Below are 25,467 nucleotides of genomic sequence, written 5' to 3' on the forward strand. Positions count from 1 at the left end.
GGGAGGGAAGGAGAGAGGAGGGAGGGAAGGAAAGAGGAGGGAGGGAGGGAAGGAGAGAGGAGGGAAGGAGAGAGGAGGGAGGGAGGGAAGGAGAGAGGGAAGGAGAGAGGAGGGAAGGAGAGAGGAGGGAGGGAGGGAAGGAGAGAGGAGGGAGAGAGGGAGAGAGGAGGGAGGGAGGAGGGAGGGAAGGAGAGAGGGAGGGAGGGAGAGTGAGGGGGAGGGAAGGAGAGAGGGAGGGAGGGAGGGAAGGAGAGAGGAGGGAGGGAGAGTGAGGAGGGAGGCAGAGTGAGGAGGGAGGGAGAGAGAGGAGGAGGGAGGAGGGGGGAGAGGAGGGAGGGGAGAGGAGGAAGGGAGGGAGAGAAGGAGGCTGAACGGCCGGGCCCAAGACTTTGGGCTGGATTTACAGGTAGGTGGCATCAGGTCTCGGGGGGGGGGGGCGGTCGCGGGGTGGGGTCGCGGAGGTCCGGGGGGGGAGAGTCGCGGAGGTCCTGGGGGGGGGGGGGGAAGAGACGCGGAGGTCCGGGGGGGGGGTGGGGGAGTGTCACGGAGGAGGTCCGGGGGGGGGAGAGTCGCTGCGGTGCGGGGGGGTGGAGCGGAGGTCAGGTCGCCGGGGGGGTGGGGGGCACGGGGGGAAGCAGAGGTCGAGTCCGCCGGGGGGGGGGGGGGGGAAGTGCTGGGGTTGGGTCGGGTCCGGTCGGGTGGGAGGAGCCTTATGCACGCAGCCCCAGTGAGGCCATTCGGCCAGGGCTACGGGCTGCGTCCTTCGGGCCCCTCCCACAGTTTTGGGCGCCTGGAGCTACTGCACATGCGCGCCCACTGTAGTGCGCATGTGCAGAGGTCCGGCACTGTTTTCAACGCAGGGACCTGGCTCCACCCCCAACAGCTTGTGCTGCGCCGCGCCCAGCTCCAGAGGGCCTGCAGGGAGCCGGAGAATAGGTAAGTTTTTTTTAGGTGCACTTTGTGGTGCGAAAAATGGGCGTCCAGGTCCAGGCTGCACCGTTTTAGGCGTGGCCCGAAACTTGGGCCCTTTGTGTCTCTGAACAGGAAGGATAGTATTGCTGCATCTGATGGTCGGAACAAATTTGGATATTCAACCAGTCCTGGGAACCTTTCTGACAGACATGTGCTTTGGAGCTGTTTTCAAGAGAGCTGATGACAGGTTCATTTTGACTTTGATTCATTTCTTATATATACAACTCTCTTTCAAAGTGACCTGATTTTCTTTTCTTTTTTTTGTTGAATTTTTCATTAAGGAGTGTCAGTTCTGTATTGCAGCAATTTTGAATTTTAATCAATTGCTTTCGGCATTGATCCTTTCCAAAGTGGGTAGAGCACAGATAGATGCCTAAGTATAGTTCCCTGGCTTCCAAAATCTGTCACTATTCCAGTGTACTCCACTGTAACTTTGCTGGGAGTCCAACAGAATAGCCAGAAACTAGGCTGCGCCTGATCTTTCCTTAGAGTTTTCTCTTTGGTTTCTGCCCATCCAGATAGAAAAATTATAGTGGGACCTACTGTATGGTCAAAGGTGGTATGTCTCGTCAGACCAGCCATATTTTTCTGACAGGGTCAGAAGTGGAGCCCACATGCCCCCATACATCCACCAGATGTTCCAACCTTCCCTGTAAGCTGGGTTCCCTAAATGTACTTAGGCAGAACCAGCACAGGGAACAAAATCAGGATTTTTTGCTCCCTCTGTATCTGTGGCAGCACAGAGGAGAACTATTTCAGGCATTCAGTGAAATTGATAATCTACTTATTAATGGATGCAAAGTCAAGAGCTGTAAAGTGCGATGATGTGATATGCACTCACTACTACCCTTTTAGGATAAATTTTCTGCTTTTGTGTTTTCAGCACAGAGCATTGCATGCTGGCAGTGATTATCTCAATATTAGGCATGGAGGACTGCACTGGCATTATGTAGCCTGCCTGAGCATTTCTCCACTTAAATTAATTTAAATGAATGGACTGGTTGGCTGCATTATTGGCGTGTAATCCTTCGCACTGAATATTCTGATGTGCACCCTGCCACACGATGCCTTATGATGTGGCACAGTAACCAATAATTAGTCCTTTTGTGCCAACATGTGCTGGATTGCATGGGAGCAGATTTTTCTCATTTTCACTTGGACATTAAATAGTTGCCCGGGTGGACTGCATAGAGGAAAATTGGGTGGGTGGATAGCGAACCTGTAACACTGCCTGACTGATTTTCATCCATTAATAATGGATGAGAAATCAGGGGTTTAGGGTGCAAGAGTTCATGATAGGCACTTTGGGTGTGTGTTATCATTATAAGTGGATGGAAAATTGGGCTGACTCCATTATAGGCACACAATTCTCCCTTCATGATTTTTCTCTATGTGTGATACTTGAATGCCCAAGTGCAAAAGAGGAATATCGACTCTGTGAAGTTTAGTGTTATGGGCACACGCCCATTAGCAATGGGTTGCAAAAGTAATTTCACATTTGACCCTTCCAGCCAAGACCTAGAGGAAGCTTGTATCTCATCAGTTTAAGTTGGATTCAAGTCCAGGCCCCAGAGATATAAGTACAGTGCATTATGACAGATGTCAGCTTGATAATAAAAGGGAGAATCAGGCTGAATATAAAAAGTACAGAGAACAAGTGAAAAAGGAAATAAGAGGGGAAAAGAGACAGTTCGAGAATAGATTGGCAGCTTCCTTAAAAGGGAAAGGTCTTCTGTAGGCATATTAACAGTAAAAGGGTTGTCAGAGGAGCGGTGGGGTCGATTACAGTACTTTGCATCAGTGTTTACCAAGGATGAGAATTTTGGCAACGCAAAGGTAAACAAGGAGTTTGCCAAGATACTGGATGAGGCAAAAATAGATAAAGAGGAGGTACTAGGAAGGCTGGCAGCATTTAAGTAGAAAAGTCATCCAGTCTGGTTGGGATGTATCTTAGATTGCTAAGAGAAGTCAGGGTAGATATTGTGGAGGTGCTGGCCACAATCTTCCAATCCTCCTTAGATGCGGGGTGGTGCCAAACAATTGGAGGACTACAAATATTACACCTGGCAATTACAAGCCAGTCAGTTTAATGTCGGTGATGGAAAAGCTTTTATAAACAATAATCTGGGAGAAAATTAACAGCTATTTATGCACACATGGACTAATAAAGGAAAGTCAGCACAGATTTGTTAAGGGAAAATCGTGTTTGACTAACTTGAGTGAGTTTTTTGACGAGGTAACAGAGGAGGTGGATATGGACAGAGCAGTTGATGTATATATGGACTTCCCAAAGGCATTTGATAAAGTACCACATGTTAGCAAAATTGAAGCCCATGGAATAAAAGGGGCAGTAACAGCATGGATACAAAATTGGCTATGGGATAGAAAACAGAGTTGTGGTGAATGGCTGCTTTTTGGACTGGAGGAAGATAAACAGTAGAGTTCCCCAAGGTTCAGTATAAGGACCACTGCTTTTTTCGGTATACATTAATGACTTGGACGGGGTAAAGGGCACAATTCAAAATTTGCAGATGTCACAAAACTTAGAAGTGTAGTAAACAGTGAGAAAGAGGACATAGACATGTTGGTGGAAGGGCGGACATATGGCAGATAAAATTCAATGCAGAAAAGCGTAAGGTGATACTTTTTGTAGGAGAATGAGGAGAGACAATACATGCTAAATGATACAATTTTAAAGGGGGTGCAAGATGAGAGAGACTTGGGGTCGTTTGTTCACAAATCTTTGAAGTTGGCAGGAGAGGTTAATAAAGCAGTTAACAAAGCATATTGGATCCTGGGCTTTATAAATAGAGACATTAGGCTCAATTTTCCCCAAGCCCGTTTTCTGGCATATTGCCAGAGTTACGCCAGGTTATCTAGGCCAGAAATGCGCCAGAAATATTTTGCCAAACTTCCCCCGATCTATAATTTGAATTTGGCACCGCACAGCGTGTCCAGTCTCCTCAGGAGATGGAGCCTGCTGTCTGTGCCAAAAGACAAAGCCGTACCTTTTGCGAATGCGTGGGAAAAAAAGTTACGTTTTTGACTTCGTTCCAATGGACACGCATGCTCAGTACAGCTCGGATTTGGCAATTGGCCATTTTTAAAGAGCCAGTTGTGTGTGTATGTGAGAAGGAGTGCTGTGAGAGTATTGGAAAAATCACAGCTGGAGCAATACAAGATGCAACACGGACCAAGGACCAAGAATTTCTTGCTGGAAGAAGTGGAGGCACTAGTTACTGTGATTGAGAACAGATGGCAGGACCTGGATACCAGCAGAGATCACATAAAAGTTCCACCAAAAGAAATGAAGAAATGCTGGAACCAAGTTGCAGAAGATTACTGCGCAGTGGTGAACACCATGAGATCTGGAAGTCAGTATAAAAAGAAATGGCAGGACCTTGGTCAAGTAGTTAGTGTAAGTAATATTTTCATTTATTCAATGCAATTGTAAATGTGTCCAGCTGGAGATGTCCCACCCAGCAGAGAGTCACCCTTGCTAAAAAGTTGCATTTTCATCTTTGCAGAGGAAAGTGGCATACAACAAAAGGGAAAGAACTCGAACAGGAGGAGGCCCGACAAATCTGCACCCACTGACAACCTTGGAAGAGAGGGTCACTGCTTTGATGGATCCTGCCTGGAGAAAAACAATCAGTACTGCACAAGCAGGGCCCACACTCGAGAGAGAGGGTAAGTCCTACAAATTCATCGTGGTCCTTCAAATCAACCTGCTGCCTGGCCTGCGATGTGTGAGCCTACTCATGCCACCCATCCTGCACCCTCCTCTGCTGCTAACCATTTGACTGTTCTGTTATATTTTGCAGAACTGGAGGCCAATCCTGACAATGCAGAAGAAGATTCAGACAAGGATGAGCCTGAAGAGGAGAACATCTTCCAATCCCACCCTCCAGACTAAGAACATGGGAGGGAGGGGGAGGGGATGGAGCTGGATGAAACTCCCACTGTTGTACTGAATATGGAGGAGGTGCCGCTCATGGAGGTGCCAGCTCCTTCTGTGACTAGTGGTTTTAGTGTTGATGGGACATTCCATGGTTTTCCACCTTCCGAGGTTGCAGGTCCCAGTGGTGTAGTGCAGGGAGGCATATCCAGGGTCCCGCCATCCCAGGCTGCGGGTTCCAGTGGTGTGGTGCGAGTCACATCCATGGGGAGGAGGGGAAGGAGAGCTTGACCACGTTCTCCTGAGATGCAGGATGTAACAGATATGATTCAGATGATGTCATTGAGTGCGGAGAACATTGGCCTTAACCAATCATTCCTGGACACCATCAGTGGGGTGAGTGATGAGGTAGCGGGACTGTCGGGAGAAGTAACAACACTCTCACGAGAAATGGGAACGATATCCGGGACAATCAGTGAGGGAATAGTGGCCATGAGGGAGGGAATGTCAGACAAATTGCAAACCACGTCACTGGCCATGCAGGAGGGAATGTCAGAAGTAGTGCAAACCACGTTACTGGTCATAAGGGAGGGAATGTCAGAGGTAGTGTAAACCACGTCATTGGCCATTAAGGAGGGAATGTTGCAGGCTGCTGAGACACTGTCAGAGTGCATGAGGGACGGCATGTGTGAGTTAGCTGCTGCAATAAGGGAACACGCCCAGACCCCGTGCCCATTGACAGAATAAACTGCCTCTCCCACTGCAATCCCCACACTAGCCTCTGAAGAGCCCAGAGCCGGGCCCTCCAACTTACCGCCTGATGCTGATGCCCCCCACCCTCAAGAGGTGTGCAGTACCCAAGATATTAAAAGGATTAAGCTTGTTACTAAGCCCAGAAACACTGCGCCACTGTCTGCAGGCAGGGGTGGTGGAGAGTCCATGACCAAGCGCAGTGGGTGGTCTTAGACTAAGGGAGATGAGAGATGGTGCAGCCTTTCTTTGCCGCTGCTATTGTTGTTGTTATTGTTACTGTTGTAACTGTTCCCAAATTAAAAGTTTTTTGTAAGTTATGTAAATTTACAAGTTTATAAGTGATCTTCAAGTTTTTCAGTGATCTTAAAGAGTGATCTTAAAGTGAAGTTTGATACAAGAATAATTTTATTAAAGTTAAGTTATTGTAAACTTTTGAATAAAATATATTTTACATTAAAACTGAACTATATTTCATTAACACAAAACATTACAAACAGCTCGAAACAATAAACATGTCCATGTGGAATAGTTGTCGCTGAGCACTCAGGGTCTCCTCTCGCCCCCCCATCCCACCCCCCTTGAGTCTTGTGACCTCTTTCTCCCTCCCCCTCCCCGGGCGACAAGCCGTAAGATCGTCGCTCTCTCTCCCTCCCCCTCCCCGGGCTACAAGCCATAAGATCGTCGCTCTCTCTCCCTCCCCCTCCCTGGGCGACAAGCCCTAAGATCGTCGCTCTCTCTCCCTCCCCCTCCCCGGGCAACAAGCTGTAAGATTGGCTCTCCCTCCCCCTCCCCGGGCTACAAGCCCTAAGATCGTCGCTCTCTCTCCCTCCCCCTCCCTGGGCGACAAGCTGTAAGATTGGCTCTCCCTTCCCCTCCCCGGGCTACAAGCCCTAAGATCGTCGCTCTCTCTCCCTCCCCCTCCCTGGGCGACAAGCTGTAAGATCGTCGCTCTCTCTCCCTCCCCCTCCCCGGGCGACAAGCTGTAAGATTGGCTCTCTCTCTCCCTCCCCGGGCTACAAGCCCTAAGGTCGTCGCTCTCTCTCCCTCCCCCTCCCTGGGCGACAAGCCCTAAGATCGTCGCTCTCTCTCCCTCCCCCTCCCTGGGCGACAAGCCCTAAGGTCGTCGCTCTCTCTCCCTCCCCTCCCTGGGCGACAAGCTGTAAGATTGGCTCTCCCTCCCTCTCCCCGGGCTACAAGCCCTAAGATCGTCGCTCTCTCTCCCTCCCCCTCCCTGGGCGACAAGCTGTAAGATTGGCTCTCTCTCTCCCTCCCCGGGCTACAAGCCGTAAGATCGTCGCTCTCTCTCCCTCCCCGGGCGACAAGCCCTAAGGTCGTCGCTCGCTCTCCCTCCCCCTCCCCGGGCTACAAGCTGTAAGATTGGCTCTCTCTCTCCCTCCCCGGGCTACAAGCAGTAAGATTGGCTATCCCTCCCTCCTCTCCTCTCTTCCCCCTCCGCCATGGCTTGTTTTGTAGCCGAACTCCGAGCCGCTGTGTCCAGATGCGAGGCGATTCTACTGGCCAAACCTTGCATGCATATTGCTTAGTTATAGGAAAAGACCCCACATACTTACCGGGGTCTCCCCTGCTGAACTAATGATGAAGAGAGGTCTCAAGACCAAGCTCTCTCTTGTCCACCCTGACTTGAACGATCATGTTGAATACAGACGCCAAAATCAGCAGTGGTATCATGATCGCGTTACAGGGTCAGGCGACATTTCTGTTAATGATCCTGTGTATGTATTAAATTATGGTCAAGGTCCCAAGTGGATTGCCGGTACTGTTATGGCCAAGGAGGATAACAGAGTGTTTATCGTCAAACTCAAGAATGGGCAAACATGCAGGAAACATGTTGATCAGATAAAGTTGCAGCACACGGATGAATCAGAACAATCTGAGGAAGACACAATCAGTGACCAACCAACCTACCCTCAGTCATCAGAGGATTCCGCTGTCATCAATGAATCTGGACTTTCAATCCCTGACATGGTCATTGCCACTCCCATCAGATCAGCTACCCAGTCCCTAGTCATAACAGACTCAGAACGCTCACCCAAAGCTGAAGTTGAACTGAGACGATCACTCGGGAGCTGAAAACCCCGGACTGTCTCAATTTGTAAAAAGACTGCTACTAATATCTTAAAGGGGGTTATTGTCATGTATGTATGCTTAGGATTGCTAGCCACCAGGTGGCGCCACTGTCGGAGGTCATTGGGCTATACGCACGTGTGTGCAGCCCAGGTATAAAAGGCAAGCGATCATGTAATGTAATCACTTTGGGCCATAATAAAGCAGAGCCAGGTTTGTACCTGTGTTAGTTAACAGTATTCAGTCTATTGAGTTATTACATACATAACAAAAACAATGGCGTCTTTCAGTGCAGATTTGTGAATGTGCGCTGGTTTTCTTAACTCACCACAAGGTTTTTCGTGAGTGGCCAGACACACCAACGTAATAGAAAAAAATGTTGGCCAAACTGTGAACAATTGAAAAAACCGGCGCAGACATGAGGGAAAATGGGCGTTATTTCCGGCATTGGCGGTAAAAATGGGTTTTCAGATCGTCGGCTTGTCGCCCGTTCTCAAAGCCCCTAGTCTCCATTTTTGAAATTGGCCGTTACCACAAGTGATATGAAATGGGTGGTAACGTTAAATCTCTCTGACCTTCTGCCATAAAGTGTCACCGTCCTTAGCAACGGCATGGCAACGCTCGTTTCCTGTGATTCAGGAGGTCAGGGGTCACCATTACATGCGCAAAAGAGGAGGCAGAGAGAGAAAGGGAACAGAGAGGGACTGAAAGCATTTGTGGGTGTGGTGTGTGCTTGTCTGGCTGTTGTAGGAGGCACGAGGGAGATTCACCAGCAATAAAAAGCCTACTAAACACCAAGAACATAGTTGGCACCGAGTTTTTGTCCAACAAATAATATATAACATGGAAGGGATGGAGGAGGCCCTGGAGCTGGTAGCCAGGAACACTGGTGGCAGAGGGCTCCCAGTGGTCCCGGAGCACGGCACTGTACCCCAAGGTGCCGCACCTGCATTGCCAACCACACATGAGAGCCAGGAGCAACATCTTGCTTCTGGCTCAGAGCACGTTCCCACCTCGGGACCGGCCTCTCCCGTATCTGTCCAAACAGCAGTTCGGCCGTCAACCCCCCACCGCCCAATGAAACATCGCCTGAGGAGCTCCTCGGCCAGGCGGCTTGGAGTCAGGAGTGAAAGGGGTAGAGATAGGGAGGAGAAGCGATGGAGGTGGGGGGGGGGACAGCAGTGGTGGGCGGAAGGGTTGGTTTTTACAGAAATACTTATAATTTCAGACAAATGTTTGGTTTAAATGTTTCTTATTTAACAAAACCTTGTTGCACATTGGCTCAAATAGCTGCACCGTTACACGCTGGTGATTCCTTAACATCAAAGGGTATAATTACACTTAACTTCAATCAACTTAAACTTTAACTGTCACCAAGGTGATGCCCACCATTGATGTATGACCTGCACACCCAGCAGTGTGTCAGCCTTGTAAATACCACCAACGTTCTTTCAGGCAAAGCGCTCATTGATGAGCTCTTGACGTAAGAGTCTTGCAGCTATCATCCCACCACAGGCCCTTTCATGCGGTCTACAGGGAGGCAGGGGCATGGCTTCAGCGTCAGCATGATTTTGTGGGCCGATGTCAGCGTCCACCTCCTCGTCCTCCTCTTCTTCTCTCTGCTGAGGTGGTCTGTAAGACTCTTCTGGCAATTCTTGCCCCTCCTGATAGCCAAGTTGTGCAGCATGGAGCACACCACCACGAATTGAGCTACCTGCTCAGTGTGGTATTGGAGGTCGCCTCCTGAGTTGTTCAGGCATCTAAAGCGCTGCTTAAGCACTCCAATAGTTTTATCCACGATATTGCGAGTGGATCTGTGGCTCTCATTGTATCGCTTCTCGGCTTCGGTGTGGGTGTCACGCAGGGGGGTCATCAGCCAGGTGGTGAGGCCATATCCTTTGTCAACAAGCATCCAGCATTGACCTTGTGGCTGATTGTTAAACAAGTCAGATACAGTGCTTTCACGCAGGATGTGAGATCATGGATGCTGCCCAGCAATTTAGCATTCACTGCCATTATAATTTGCTGGTGATCGACAATGAGTTGCACATTCAGGGAGTGTTCCTGAAAACGTCTGCATCCTGAAAATGTGCCCGCATCGAGATGTGCGTACAGTCCATTGTTCCCTGCACCTTGGGGAAGTTAGCAATTCGGTAGAATCCTAAAGCCCTCTCAGTCTGAGCCTCCCTGGTCATAGGGAAACTGATAAAGTCCATCCTGCGTGTGTACAGGGCTTCAGTGACCTGTCTAATGCAGCAATGTGTGGCATGCTGAGATAGACCGCAAATGTCGCCAGCTGAGGCCTAAAAAGAACTCGATTATAAGAACGACAGTCCCGCGGTGACTTTGACCTCGATGGACAGTGCAGTACTGATGGTGCTGGCAGGCTGCAGATCTCCCCTTATGAGCTGGCATACCTCAGTGATAACCTCTTTGTGGAAGCACAGTCTCCGAAGGCAGGTGGTGTCGGGCAAGTTGAGGTAAGAAGGCTTCTCTCTGTACTTGCGGGGCTGTGTAACGTCTGATCCTCCTCATCAGTCTGGCATGTCTTACATTGGGCATATAATGCTATGGAGCGTACCTTTTGCCATCTCGAGTCTGCTGCATGTAATTGGTCATCAACAGTGGGTGAGAAAGGATAGGCCCCATTGCAATAGCTATCTGTTTTCAACCGATTGATCACAAAGAACGAAGACCTATTAAATTCCAATCGTTCACAGTATGATAAGGATGCTTGTTCAGATGTTCACATCACCTCCAAAGATCTTCAGAGTACATCCGAACTCCCCTGAGGTGGCGCAGAGAAGCCTTTTAAATGATGCGACATGTGATTTAGAACATGGCGTCCATAACATTGTGAGTAGTTCCGGTTAGTTCCACTTTTTCTGGGCGGTTTTTTGTGCGAGCGATATTGTGGGCGAGATGTGTGCGAGGTGGTGAAAGTGACGCCGGGCAATCTCCTAGGCATTAGTTTCGGCAAATGTCATCTTTACGACAAAATAAAGTGGGCGGTCGGTATTATTGAATCTCAGCGTTAATTACGTGTGGAAAGTAACGTGCGATATTATGGGCATTGGTTTTGCCCATTCTGATGATTCCGCCCCAAAAAAGTGGGTGGGCAGTATTATTTTTTCCCAGCATTACGCACATGGGGAAAATAACGCTCGACGATAAATGTCCGAAAAATGGGCGTCAGTTTCCATTTTGTGGATAAATGGGCGATTTCTGGGTGTTATACGTCATTTCAACGGTAAAACGGACGTTAAGTGAGTGTTATGTATGCAAAAAAAGTGGAAAATCTAGCCCCAAGATTTTATTAATTAATCCCCATAAAGTAAATATACAGTCCAGGTTCTAATTAAAGAAAGAAACAACTTGCAATTATATGATTTCAGGACATCCCAAAGTGCTTTACAGCCAATACTTTGAAGTGTCATCACTGTTGTAATGTAGGGAAACCTGGCCGTCAATTTGTGCACTGCAAGGTCCCCCAAACAGCAATGAGATAATGACCAGATAATCTATTCTGGTGTTGGTAGCTAAGGGATAAAAAATTGTCCAGGACACTCAGGAGAACTCCCCTAATTTTCTGAGGCAAGTTTAATGGGCATTTCATGTGAAAATCCAGCAAGTACTTAAAAATAACAGGAAAGCTAAGGGTGAGATAGTGTTAGTGCGAAATAACAGTGGAGCAGCATAAATCGATCAGGAAGTTCTGGAGATTCGCATCTCATGACAGATCTCTTCAGTCCCTGAATTTTGTTGGCTGGTTAACACACTGTTATTTTTCCAGCAAGGTTTGACCGTATGTGTTCCTGGAGTGGAGATCCACTCCACAATCTTCTAATTCAGAGATGAGAATGATACCACTGAACCAAATCTGACATTTATGAAGTTGTGATATTTTAATCAAAAGTCTTGTTTATGAAAAGGGACACTGAGATCTGAGATTTAAAAAAAAAAGATTTATTAAAAGAAATGGTAGTTGCTGAATAATATAAAATGGCGATTGTCTGTTCTAAGGATAATATATGTATGTCAAAGAATGGTACAAGATATTGCATTACACGCACTTTTTTTTAATAAGACCAGAGGGATCTCCACAGGATGATTTAAGGTTGTGAAACACACATTCAGAAGCTCCAATCATCTGCTGCATATCTGGTCAGAGATACAGCATTGTTTTCTGGCTAAAGAGTGGAAAGAAGAGAAGTTTAGCACAGCGATTTTGGCCTGAGTGTTATTATTGTACAAAGAAGTGACTGCAGCAACTGGCTAAAATCTATGGAGCTGCCTAAGCAAAGCTTGGAACAGAGCATGTCTGTTTGGGTTTGTTGGAGTCACCTGTCTCCCTTGTACTGACTGCAGCAGATGAATAAATCATTACATTATATAGCAACAACTTCAGGACATCACCGAGGATCTACAAAGGTACGTGAAAACAAATGTATTTAACTTCAATTTGATTTTGGATCATAATATTTATATTTCCAGGGTAATATTAAATAGTGACGTTGCGTGACGTTTTGTACCATTGAAATGATAAAATAATTTGTTCCTGATTCAGTTCAGTACTTTCTAAATTAAAATATGTTATTAGCCTTTCATATCAATCATGAAAGTCCCTTAAAGTGACATGCATGTCTGTGAAACATAATACAAGTTTCATATTTTCTTTCTAAACTGAGTTCCTTTGCTATTCACAGCTGTTACTGGTATTAATTTGTGAAAATCTTACCATTTAATGAACTAGGCAACTAAACATATATTTTGAAAGGACTGTGATAGAGCTGAGATATATAATTGATATTTTAACATAGAAACATAGAAACATAGAAAATAGGTGCAGGAGTAGGCCATTCGGCCCTTCGAGTCTGCACCGCCATTCAATGAGTTCATGGCTGAACATGCAACTTCAGTACCCCATTCCTGCTTTCTCGCCATACCCCTTGATCCCCCAAGTAGTAAGGACTATATCTAACTCCTTTTTGAATATATTTAGTGAATTGGCCTCAACAACTTTCTGCGGTAGAGAATTCCACAGGTTCACCACTCTCTGGGTGAAGAAGTTTCTCCTCATCTTGGTCCGAAATGGCTTACCCCTTATCCTTAGACTGTGACCCCTGGTTCTGGACTTCCCCAACATCGGGAACATTCTTCCTGCATCGAACCTGTCTAAACCCGTCAGAATTTTAAACGTTTCTATGAGATCCCCTCTCATTCTTCTGAACTCCAGTGAATACAAGCCCAGTTGATCCAGTCTTTCTTGATATGTCAGTCCTGCCATCCCAGGAATCAGTCTGGTGAACCTTCGCTGCACTCCCTCAATAGCAAGAATGTCCTTCCTCAAGTTAGGAGACCAATTGCATGAAATGGGTCTGATTTTTAACGGGGCAGTACCACACTGAAAACCATGGCATGACACTTATTGTTGCGCTCCTGCCCACGCCCAGGCAGCCACCATTTGGTGGAGGCCGTCACATGGGTGGCCCAGACACCTGCCCAAAATAGGCGGGAGCCTCATTAGCTCATGCAAATCGCAGGTCCTATGATGTCAATAGGACCCCGATGCAATTTTCAGGTACCAATGGGTGGAGGATGTGCCATGCACACTCTGCTCATTGGTACTTGGTGTTAAGCAGGCTAACCGACATCCTTAAAGGGACTGCTGCAGGTCACTCCCAAAAATCTGCAGTTAAGTTCCTGCAACAAATGATCCTCCTGGTCCCGTGAAAATCATCCCACGCCCGCCTCTGCGCACTCTCACCCGTGAATGCTGCCCCCCCCCCCTTAACTAAATACTCCCGGCTCAATTCCAGAGTGGACCCTTTGGATTTCATGTCCTCAAGATCATCAAGCTGCTGGTCAGACTCCAAATGTGCATGTAACTCACTGGCTGATGGTAATGAGGTCAACCATGGAAATTGGTCAGGCCTCTTACCAATGACATTAGGCAGGCAGCGGGTAGTGGGTGCACTGCTTACCCCACCCACCCCCTGCCCACCGAAAGTCAGCCGCCGTTTTTCCAATATATTTCAAATTAATCTTTTGACTACCATGATAGCTGTGTACACAAAACCAATAAGAGGATAAACAGTTAGATGAGTGGATCACCCAGATTAATCCAAAGGTAAGAATACATTATTACATCAAAAGTAAATTATGAAAGTCTTCCTAATCTTGGGAGTCTGGCAGGCGCTGTGGATTGACACATTACCCTCCACCAGTAGAAATTGGGCTCATACATAGAAACATAGAAAATAGGTGCAGGAGTAGGCCATTCGGCCCTTCTAGCCTGCACCGCCATTCAATGAGTTCATGGCTGAACATGCAACTTCAGTACCCCATTCCTGCTTTCTCACCATACCCCTTGATTCCCCTAGTAGTAAGGACTTCATCTAACTCCTTTTTGAATATATTTAGTGAATTGGCCTCAACAACTTTCTGTGGTAGAGAATTCCACAGGTTCACCACTCTCTGGGTGAAGAAATTCCTCCTCATCTCGGTCCTAAATGGCTTCCCCCTTATCCTTAGACTGTGTCCCCTGGTTCTGGACTTCCCCAACATTGGGAACATTCTTCCTGCATCTAACCTGTCTAACCCCGTCAGAATTTTAAACGTTTCTATGAGGTCCCCTCTCATTCTTCTGAACTCCAGTGAATACAAGCCCAGTTGATCCAGTCTTTCTTGATAGGTCAGTCCCGCCATCCCGGGAATCAGTCTGGTGAACCTTCGCTGCACTCCCTCAATAGCAAGAATGTCCTTCCTCAGGTTAGGAGACCAAAACTGTACACAATACTCCAGGTGTGGCCTCACCAAGGCCCTGTTCAATTGTAGCAACACCTCCCTGCCCTTGTACTCAAATCCCCTCGCTATGAAGGCCAACATGCCATTTGCTTTCTTAACCGCCTGCTGTACCTGCATGCCAACCTTCAATGACTGATGTACCATGACACCCAGGTCTCTTTGCACCTGCCCTTTTCCTAATCTGTCACCATTCAGATAATAGTCTGTCTCTCTGTTTTTACCACCAAAGTGGATAACCTCACATTTATCCACATTATACTTCATCTGCCATATATTTGCCCACTCACCTAACCTATCCAAGTCGCTCTGCAGCCTCATAGAATCCTCCTTGCAGCTCACACTGCCACCCAACTTAGTGTCATCCGCAAATTTGGAGATACTACATTTAATCCCCTCGTCTAAATCAAATCTAAAACTGATTGACGGGATACATATTCCCTCTCTGCTGGCTGAAATGAGCTTCAGCAGTTCCAACATAGTACTTAGTGATTATGGGCCCACGGCACAAAACTACATATAATTCAGCACTAAGTGGAGTGTGACAATGGCTCTAAATTTCTGCAGGGTTTCTCCTGATCTCCTGCTGTAATTTTGGTGGGATATTGGCACAACCCTCTGAGATACAGCTGGAAACTGCTGTTTCTGCATGGGCTCTGCCAGTCTCCCATTGAAATTAGAGCAGGAGATCAGGAAAACCCGTCACTGGAATTCAGGGCAACATCTTTATTTCAAACAGGATTTATCAAAACATATTGTGTAAAATAAATCCATCTGAGAACATATTGGGCCTGAAATTCCAGCCTCAACGGGTCCGTACGGAATGTGTATGGACCCAGGAAGGCATCGCAAAAGCTGGTTTTTGGCGTGCAATGCGCATGCGCCGAAAACTGGCTTTTCCGATCTGTCAAGTTCTGGCTTGACAGATCATCATCCACATCTCGGCAATAAGGAAATTAGCATGGACAAGATTGCGGTATTTGCCCATTTCTTGGCCGGAGATTATCCTTAAAACTCCTGCGCCTGGTAAAAGCAGGCGCACAGCCTACTTTTACCAATGTAAAAGTTTTAAAACATATAACAACATAAAATTTAAAAACACATTTTAATGTTAAAAGCCCTGCCCACTAAGGTAAGTTTATTTTAAACCCTAATTACAAAACTTTTTTTAAAAAATCGGAAAAATATTTTTTTTCTAACACATTTATTAACTTTAATTTCAATTAATTTTAATTGTGAGAGCTGTGTTTTCTATTTTTTATGTTGTGTTTAGTGTGTTTGTTTTTTTCCCTCATTTATATCAATGAGAACTCATAGATAGGGAGTTCTCATTGCTATTAATGAGAATACTGTTCTTGATTTGTTGTGCAGTCACACGTGATTGCACCTTCTGTGTTCGAACCTCGAGGACGGGAGCGCGCTTCGAAGTGCGGGAGAGAAGGCCTCCCCACCGGAATCCCAGGCACCTCCGGAACCACCAGGTAATTTCGTAAAAATTCTTGGGTCGGATGCATTTGTCCGAAAGATGCCTCCGACTGGAATTTCAGGACCGATGTAAATTCAGAAATATAATTTTACAAACTAATCTGATTCTTCAAATATTCAACATTATCTCGAGAAAATCATTGGTAACAAATTTGTCTTTCCACATGTTTTGAAAGCCACATGGAAATGTTATACTCAGGAAGTTCATGTGGCATACGCATCATATTTAATTTGTAACATCAATACACATTTCTTGACCTACAACTAATATTATAGTCAGCAATTCCCCATTTTTATAGTTTGCTGACAGTGTGATGGACTGAATTCAGCAGATCTGTTTGCTTTTTTTAAAAGTTTATTTGATTCATTTTTGAATACCCTTGACACAGTTTCGGCCCACAAGAAAGTGTTCATGGATTCTTCCTGAAAATGAAAAAAAATCTTGTTGCACAACACTTTTCAAAAGTGTTCTTTCTTTGAATTCACATTAGACAGAATGCCATTATCACCAATGTGATATCAATAATAACCTGGTGTGCCTCATAAGATTCAAAAAGATTCCATTAATCTGAACAATTCTGTGTTTATTATCGCTAGGTAAATATTTAAATGGTAATTCACTTGTTCTTCTATGCTTTTGTGTTGCCACTTTTGCAATTGAGCTACATCAAGAGAGCCTAACCAATAAACAGTTAATAGTTAAAGAGATAATTTCCTTCCATTCATGTGCAGCTTAATAAAAAAATAAATATGCAACAACACATCGACCATTTGGAACTGGTGTGAAGTGAGGAAGGAGACTCTGAATATTATTCCAATTTGATTGCCAGAAATGAAAATGGAAATGGATGCATAGTGCCACTGCTCACTGCCTAAAAGACGATCTTGTGTACACTGACGGGCTGAGGCTCATCCAGTGCTAATAAATGAGAATGCCATTGGTAACATTAGACACACTACACATTCCCTGCTTCCACCCATTCTACAGCAAAGGCATGTTAGATTCCTGCGCCACCAATAACGAGGGATTGATGGATTAGAATGGGTCCCTTTGTTGAGTGTTAATAATAACAGGGCTGAATCCACGGCCGGACACTCCTGATGCTTGCAGAGAATGCTGGTCAGGAAATTGTAGCTGGAATTTTCATATTGCTGAGCCTATGGGTTTGGGAGTGGGTCTGCGGTTAAAAGTGCTGAAATTGACAGCGCGTCAGGAACGCGCCATCATCCCGCCAACTTGCGCCTTTAACTAGGGCACATTTCAAGGCATGCCACGGACCTGCTCAGAAGAGGCGAGTAACCTCATTGAAGTAGTTAACTGCTCGTTTATAGACTCTTAACAGCCTTTTTAATGTGAAGTTTCAATTTTAACTGGCCACACACAGGATTCACGGACCTCGGGAAGCTCACCTGTGAAGGGGAGGTGGGAGCTCAGTGGCCATTGTGCTACTTAAGTGACATCTGTAAAAGCACATAAATACAGAGATCTTGCATCTGATTCCTTGCCTAAGGGAAAGGCACTTGCTGACGCCATTTTGTGCAGAGATTTTGCTTTCAGGAGTTTGCAGGTGATTTCTGAAACCTCAGAATCCACTCTCACCACATTGCTAGTTATTTAGTACATTAGAGGATTGTGCTTCTGATCAGCATGGGTGCTTCTTATGCTGTCTCATCTTGGACCTCAGATTCGAACCAAGATGGGCCCCAGCACCAACAACATCAGCAGCCTTCTCCTCACCGACCTGATGCTCCACAGGAGATAGGATCGCTGAAGGAGACATCCCCAACACAGAGTATAGAGGCAGAGAATGAGCTTCCTGGACACAACTGAACAGCAGTGCTTCAGGAGGCTCAGGCTATTGCGCCAGATCATGGCAGACATTTGTAGCTTCCTGGAAGAAGACCTGTTGCCGAATGGACCCAGTAGACATGTGTTATCAGTGACTGTCAAAGTCAGCAGTGTCCTCAAGTTCTTCGCCTCAGGCTCCTTCCAGGGATCTGCAGCAGACATTTGCAGGATCTCGCAGTCGACCAACCACAAATGCATCACCCAGGTGACCAATGCCATGTTTCACAAGTCAGCCACTTATGTTCACTTTGCCACTGATGAGGCCAGTGTGACTGAGCGGGCACTTGGCTTTTCGCTTCTGGCTGGTTTCTCACAGGTGCAGGTCATCCTCGACTGCACAACTTGGTCATCAAGGAACCCCTACATCACCCAGGAGTGTTTGTGAACTGCAAAAGTTTCCACTACTTCAAAGTGCATCTCGTCTGAAACTACAAAAAAGTTTCCCTGGCAGCTGTCATGAATCTTTTGTGCTGTGCCAGTCCACGCTCCCTCAGCTCTTCGCATCTCCAAACAGACTTACCGGCTGGCTGCTTGGTGACAAGGGCAATCCACTGAAGACGTGGCTGATGACATCCTTGAGCAGACCAAGCAATGAAGCCAAGGAGTGCTATAATGACAGCCACATGTGTCATTGAGCAAGCAATTGACATGCTGAATATGCACTTCACATGCCTTGACAGATCTGGAGAAGTCCTTCAGTACGCACTAGCCAGGGTATCTAAAATGATAGTCATATGTGCACGCTGCACAACATAGCGCAGAAGCAAGGATTGGGGCTGCAGGAGGAGCAAGGCGCAGAGCGCACAGCCTCTTTGGAGGAGAAGGAGGAGGAGGAACATTGCTTTCCGGGAGTTCCAGCCTCATAATGGTTCAATTTACTTAACTTGCACCTGTGTACCCATATGGCTCCCAGACGCTGTGCTAAGTTCCCCCCGCAACACACCACAAAGCATGACCAAACCATTCATGTCAATCAAAAACCCATTGCTCAAGGTTAAGTAATGTCTCACCAGTCACTCCAAGTGACAAAGCCACTTCCCAGATAGCAGGGATCTGGGCATCACTGGCAAGGCCAGTATTTATTGGCCATCGCTAACTGACCATGAGAAGGTGGTGGTGAGCCGCCGTCTTGAAGCGTTGCAGTCTGTGTGGTGAAGGTACTCCTATAAGTAGGGAATTCCAGGATTTTGACCCAGCGACAATGAAGGAACGGCGCTATATTTCAAAGTCAGGATGCTGTGTGACTTCGAGGGGAACATGCATATCAGATATCTGGTTCAGCAATCAGTTGCATACATGCAACACTTTGGGGGGAGTACAACTCCTGCCATTAGCCACTTCTGCAAAAATTTAGACTGTAATTTAGAATCTCTCCCCATTTTTATTTCCATTGACTCAATGAAATGTAAAACAGGCTGCCGACTTGCTATCACCTGCTTTACACTATCGCACAAATTCAAAATCAACCCCAATATCTTAGCAGCAAAAGTGGAAAACACAGTTTACCACTGAGGCCCAGAAATGCTGAGTAAGCTCAGTAATGGAATTACTTAAGAACATAAGAACATAAGAAATAGGAACAGGAGTAGGCCTTACGGCCCCTCGAGCCTGTTGTGCCATTCAATAACATCATGGCTGATCTGATCATGGACTCAGCTCCACTTCCTCGCCCGTTCCCCATAACCCTTTATCCCCTTATCGTTTAAGAAACTGTCTATTTCTATCTTAAATTTATTCAATGTCCCAGCTTCCACAGCTCTCTAAGGCAATGAATTCCACAGATTTACAACTCTCTGAGAGAACAAATTTCTCCTCATCTCTGTTTTAAATGGGCGGCCCCTTATTCTAAGATCATGCCCTCTATTTCTAATCTCCCCCATCAGTGGAAACATCCTCTCTGCATCCACCTTGTCAAGCCTCCTCATAATCTTATACGTTTCGATAAGATCACCTCTCATTCTTCTGAATTCCAATGAGTAGAGACCCAACCTACTCAACCTTTCCTCATAAGTCAACCCCCTCATCCCTGGAATCAACCTAGTGAACCTTCTCTGAACTGCCTCCAAAGCAACTATATCCTTTCGTAAATATGTAAACCAAAACTGCATGCAGTATTCCAGGTGTGGCCTCACCAATACCTTATATAGCTGTAGTAAGACTTCCCTGCTTTTATCCCCTTTGCAATAAAGGCCAAGATACCATTGGCCTTCCTGATCACTTGCTGTACCTACATACTATCCTTTTGTGTTTCATGCACAAGTACCCCCAGGTCCCGCTGTATTGCGCCACTTTGCAATCTTTCTCCATTTAAATAATAACTTGCTCTTTGATTTTGTCTGCCAAAGTGCATGACCTCACACTTTCCAACATTATACTTCAAATCTGCCAAATTTTTGCCCACTCACTTAACCTGTCCATGTCCTTTTGCAGATTTTTTGTGTCCTCCTCACACATTGCTTTTCCTCCCATCTTTGTATCATCAGCAAACTTGGTTACGTTACACTCAGTCCCTTCTTCCAAGTCGTTAATATAAATTGTAAATAGTTGGGGTCCCAGCACTGATCCCTGCGGCACCCCACTGGTTACTGGTTGCCAACCAGAGAATGAACTATTTATCCCAACTCTCTGTTCTCTGCTAGTTAGCCAATCCTCTATCCATGCTAATATATTACCCCCAACCCCATAAACTTTTATCTTATGCAGTAACCTTTTATGTGGCACCTTGTCAAATGCCTTCTGGAAGCCTCATTATTGACGAGGAATAGCTCTCTAACATATAGGGCCAAAGTTTGCACATGATTTGCGCCTGATTTTTAGGAGCAACTGGTGGAGAACGGACTATCTTAGAAATCGCAATTCTCCACATTTATTTTTCTGCAGTTCTAGTCAGGTAGAACAGTTCTAGTTTGGAACAGAATTTTTTCTTCAAAAGGGGGCGTGTCCGGCCACTGACGCCTGATTTGAAAGTTTCCACAGTGAAAACATACTCCAAACTAAAGTAGAATGGAGCAAGTGAAGATTTTTGTAGAACTGAAAAAACCTGTTCTACACATTAAAAAATCAGGCGCAGGTTACAAATCAGGCGCCCAGAACGAGGTGGGGGGGGGGGGGGAACTCATTAAATTCTACAATAAATCCTTATTTATACTTCTACAAATATTATACAAATAAATCCAACCTGAATAAACATTTATAAGCAAAGAAAAGATAAATAAACCATCTTCCTACCTGTGGGAAAGTGCTTCAGCCAGGGAGAATGCTGCAGGAAGCCTCACAAAACGAGGCAGCCGTTACCGAACGCGGGCGGGAGGGAGCCGACCGAACGCAGGGTGGGGGGAGTCGACCGAACGCGGGGAGGGGGGGAGCCGACCGAACACGGGGGGGGGGGGAGCCGACCGAACACGGGGGGGGGGGGGGAGCCGACCGAACGCAGGGTGGGGGGAGTCGACCGAACGCGGGGAGGGGGGGAGCCGACCGAACACGGGGGGGGGGGGAGCCGACCGAACGCAGGGTGGGGGGAGTCGACCGAACGCGGGGAGGGGGGGAGCCGACCGAACACGGGGGGGGGGGGAGCCGACCGAACGCAGGGTGGGGGGAGTCGACCGAACGCGGGGGGGGGGGGAGCCGACCGAACACGGGGGGGGGGGAGCCGACCGAATGCAGGGGGGGGGAGCCGACCGAACACGGGGGGGGGGGAGCCGACCGAACACAGGGGGGGGGAGCCGACCGAACGCGGGCGGGGGGGGAGCCGACCGAACGCGGGGGGGGGGAGCCGACCGAACGCAGGGGGGGGGAGCCGACCGAACGCAGGGGGGGGGAGCCGACCGAACGCAGGGGGGGGGAGCCGACCGAACGCGGGGGGGGGGAGCCGACCGAACGCAGGGGGGGGGAGCCGACCGAACGCGGGCGGGGGGGAGCCGACTGAACGCAGGGGGGGGAGCCGACCGAACGCAGGGGGGGGGGAGCCGACCGAACGCGGGGGGGGGGAGCCGACCGAACGCAGGGGAGGGGGAGCCGACCGAACGCGGGGGGGGGGGGAGCCGACCGAACGCAGGGGGGGGGAGCCGACCGAACGCAGGGGGGGGGGAGCCGACCGAACGCGGGGGGGGGGGGAGCCGACCGAACGCGGGGGGGGGGGAGCCGACCGAACACGGGGGGTTGGGGGGAGCCAACCGAACGCAGGGGGGAGGGAGCCGACCGAACGCGGGGGGGGGGGAGGGAGCCGACCGAACGCGGGGGGGGGGGTGGGAGCCGACCGAACGCGGGGGGGGGGGAAGGGAGCCGACCGAACGCGGGGGGGGGGGAGGGAGACGACCGAACGCGGGGCGGGGGGAGGGAGCCGACCGAACGCGGGCGGGGGGGGAGGGAGCCGACCGAACGCAGGGGGGGGGAGCCGACCGAACGCAGGGGGGGGGGAGCCGACCGAACGCGGGGGGGGGGAGGGAGCCGACCGAACGCGGGGGGGGGGGAGCCGACCAAACACGGGGGGGGGGGGAGCCGACCGAACGCGGGGGGGGGGAGTCGACCGAACGCGGGGGGGGGGGAGGGAGCTGACCGAACGCGGGGGTCGGGGGGAGCCGACCGAACGCAGGGGGGGGGAGCCGACCGAACGCAGGGTGGGGGGAGCCGACCAAACGCGGGGGGGGGGGGGGAGCCGACCAAACACGGGGGGGGGGGGGGCGACCGAATGTAGGGGGGGGGGGGAAGCCGACCGAACGCGGGGGGGGGGGGGGGGAGCCGACCGAACACAGGGTGGGGGGAGCCGACCGAACGCGGGGGGGGGGGGGGAGCCGACCAAACGCGGGGGGGGGGAGGGAGCCGACCGAACGCGGGGGGGGGGGGGAGCCGACCGAACGCAGGGGGGGGGGGGAGCCGACCGAACGCGGGGGGGGGGAGGGAGCCGACCGAACGCGGGGGGGGGGGAGGGAGGACCGAACGCGGGGGTCGGGGGGAGCCGACCGAACGCGGGGGTCGGGGGGAGCCGACCGAACGCGGGGGGGGGGGAGGGAAGGGAGCCGACCGAACGCGGGGGTCGGGGGGAGCGGACCGAACACGGGGGGGGGGGGGGAGGGAAGGGAGCCGACCGAACGCGGGGGGGGGAGGGAAGGGAGCCGACCGAACGCGGGGGGGGGGGAGGGAAGGGAGCCGACCGAACGCGGGGGGGGGGGAGGGAAGGGAGCCGACCGAACGCGGGCGGGAGGGAGGGAGGGAGCCGACCGAACGCGGGGGTGGGGGGGGAAGGGAGGGAGCCGACCGAACGCGGGGGGAGGGGGGAAGAGAGAAGGCTGCAGGAAGCCTCAAAAATTGAGGAGCCATTTCCCGACGGCAAAAGGGGGAGGTCGTCGGGAAACGGCTGGCTCAACTTTCTGAGGCTTCCTGCACCCTTCTCACTGCTACAAGAAGCCTCAGTGCTGATGTGCTGATGGCAATGTACTTTTATAAAAAAATTTTCAAAAACTAAACAGCTACAAAGAACTACAAAAATGGCTGAGTGCCAATGTTTTTTTCACACTGCGCGTGCGCGAACACTCCAACGCGCACGCACAGCGTTGCCAGCAGGAAAAAAACTAATTTAAATAGTACCTGCCCCCTCCCACTTACAAAATCGGCGCGAGTGTAGGCTCCGCCCCCCTGGGCGCCATGCCAGGCAGACAAGGAGCTGAAGAACGCTCCAGAATCGCAAGTTTTTTTTTAGGCGCGTTTTAGGCGCGAAAAACGGGCGCCCAGTTCGGAGGGGCGCCCGTTTTTTTTCGTGTGGAAACTTGGGCCCATAAAAACAGGTTTAATATGTAACAGACAGAATCAACACTGGCTCTGAATTCCCTTGGGGTTTGACCCAATTTTCTGCCATAACTTCAGTGAGAGATCGGTGGAACCCTTGGAGAAATGGTGAAAATAGTCTTATTTGAGGATTTACGTTTTAGGGGAATTCTGTTGAATCTCTCGTCAAAGTTCAGAACAGCCCCAAAGAAATTCAGGGTGGTTATATTTACCACAGAGGACTCGGCAGATGGTCTGGAAGAAGGTTTGATTTAAAGGAGGTTACAAAGGTAAACCATGAACATTGCTGAACTTGCACATTAAAGGAAGGATTAGTTCTGGAAGATAAAAGTACTGATGCAGAGACATTTTAGCAAGGATGTAGTAAGTAAGCTATTAGAAGTGAAAGCTCCGACATTTGCAAATTGCATTATACATGCCATAAAATATGCCCCAGGGTGGAATACCCAGCAACCAACTGGTTATGGGGCTGAAAATCCATGGGGCTGCCATTTCAATGTAAGTGATTGGATGCACCCGCCTGGGAACTCCAGCTTTGACCCTGCCAAAGTTTGGGGGTCACAGGATGTCCCTTAATTTAAACAGCCTGGGTATGCATCTGTACCATAAGGAATCCATTTCGAGTCAGCCCAGGAAGGAGACCTAAAAGCCCAATGGAGTCAGTGAGGCTGGGAGTGAGGGTGCTGGGCCCTCTTCCAGAAAGAAAGAGAAAGCACCCCATCAACCATCTTGAAAAGAGGGACGAAAAATTAGGAAACATTTTTAATAGTCCAGATACGAGGCAGGCCTTAAACTTAGCACCACTTCCAGCACTGAAGCAGTGGAGTATAATGAGTGCATGGTTGATACAGAGCTTCAAATATCTCTGGATCCTTAGAATGATTAACAAGAACAGAGTGACTGAGTCCTGAAATATACCCCATGCTATCGACATGGTCCTTATGGCATAAAGGTTGCGACAGTAGGTACCTTAATTGTCACTTGCAGTACATCATAGAGAGTTCTTCCTGATCTTTGTGGACCAAGTGACACACTTCATTGAACACTCTCCCTGGTGAGCCCATGCCTTCTCATGCAGTGCTCCTCTGCCATGCCTAGGCAGTTGGCTCTGTTGTCTGGAGTAGTTCCTACAGTGAAGCATGTGCCTTCTATGCTCTCTGCACTCCAAGGTACTCCTCTTGTTCCACTGTGATACACCCATCAGTGGTCATTACATCAATGTTTTGGACAGGAAATTCTTCTATACTGTTCATTTTTCTCACTCGCTGGTAGGAATTTGAAATGTTCCTTTTTGTTAAGCTCATTGGGCTAGAATTTCCCTAACCTGTTTTTCTGGCGCCCTCACTCGAGCTGCATTTCTTTTGCCCGCCTCCAAGTGCGCCGAAAAAAGACCTCCATATTCTGGCCGCTCCCCAGCCTCTCCTCCATCGTGGCGCAGTGTGGCCCAATGGATTGCGGGGTGGAGCCAGGTCCTGGCACTGTTTTCAGTGCCAGGACCACTGCACATGCGCGCTAGAGTCTGCGAATATGTGCAGTAGCTCCTGGCAGGCCGTTTTTGCAAACGTGCGCTGCAGGCTGAGTGGGAGGGGCTGAAGCTCACCGTCCCTAGCCCTGGCCAAATGGGCTCCCTCATCAGCGACCGGAGTGTGCTCTGCAGGCTGTGTCATCTGATTGTTTTCTTCCCTTCATGTCAAAAGATGATTTGATTCCTTTCAGCCTTGGATTAGGGGATTTACAGATTAGAAACACCTCAAGAAAATCAAGATGGAACTTTGGTCTGGGAGGGGCCTGTGGTGATGGTTCTTGAATCCACCAGTGGCGACGCCTCTGACCTGATTGT

The sequence above is a fragment of the Pristiophorus japonicus genome, chromosome 7 (genome assembly GCF_044704955.1).
Source record: "Pristiophorus japonicus isolate sPriJap1 chromosome 7, sPriJap1.hap1, whole genome shotgun sequence".
In the NCBI taxonomy this organism is placed as follows: Eukaryota; Metazoa; Chordata; class Chondrichthyes; family Pristiophoridae; genus Pristiophorus; species Pristiophorus japonicus.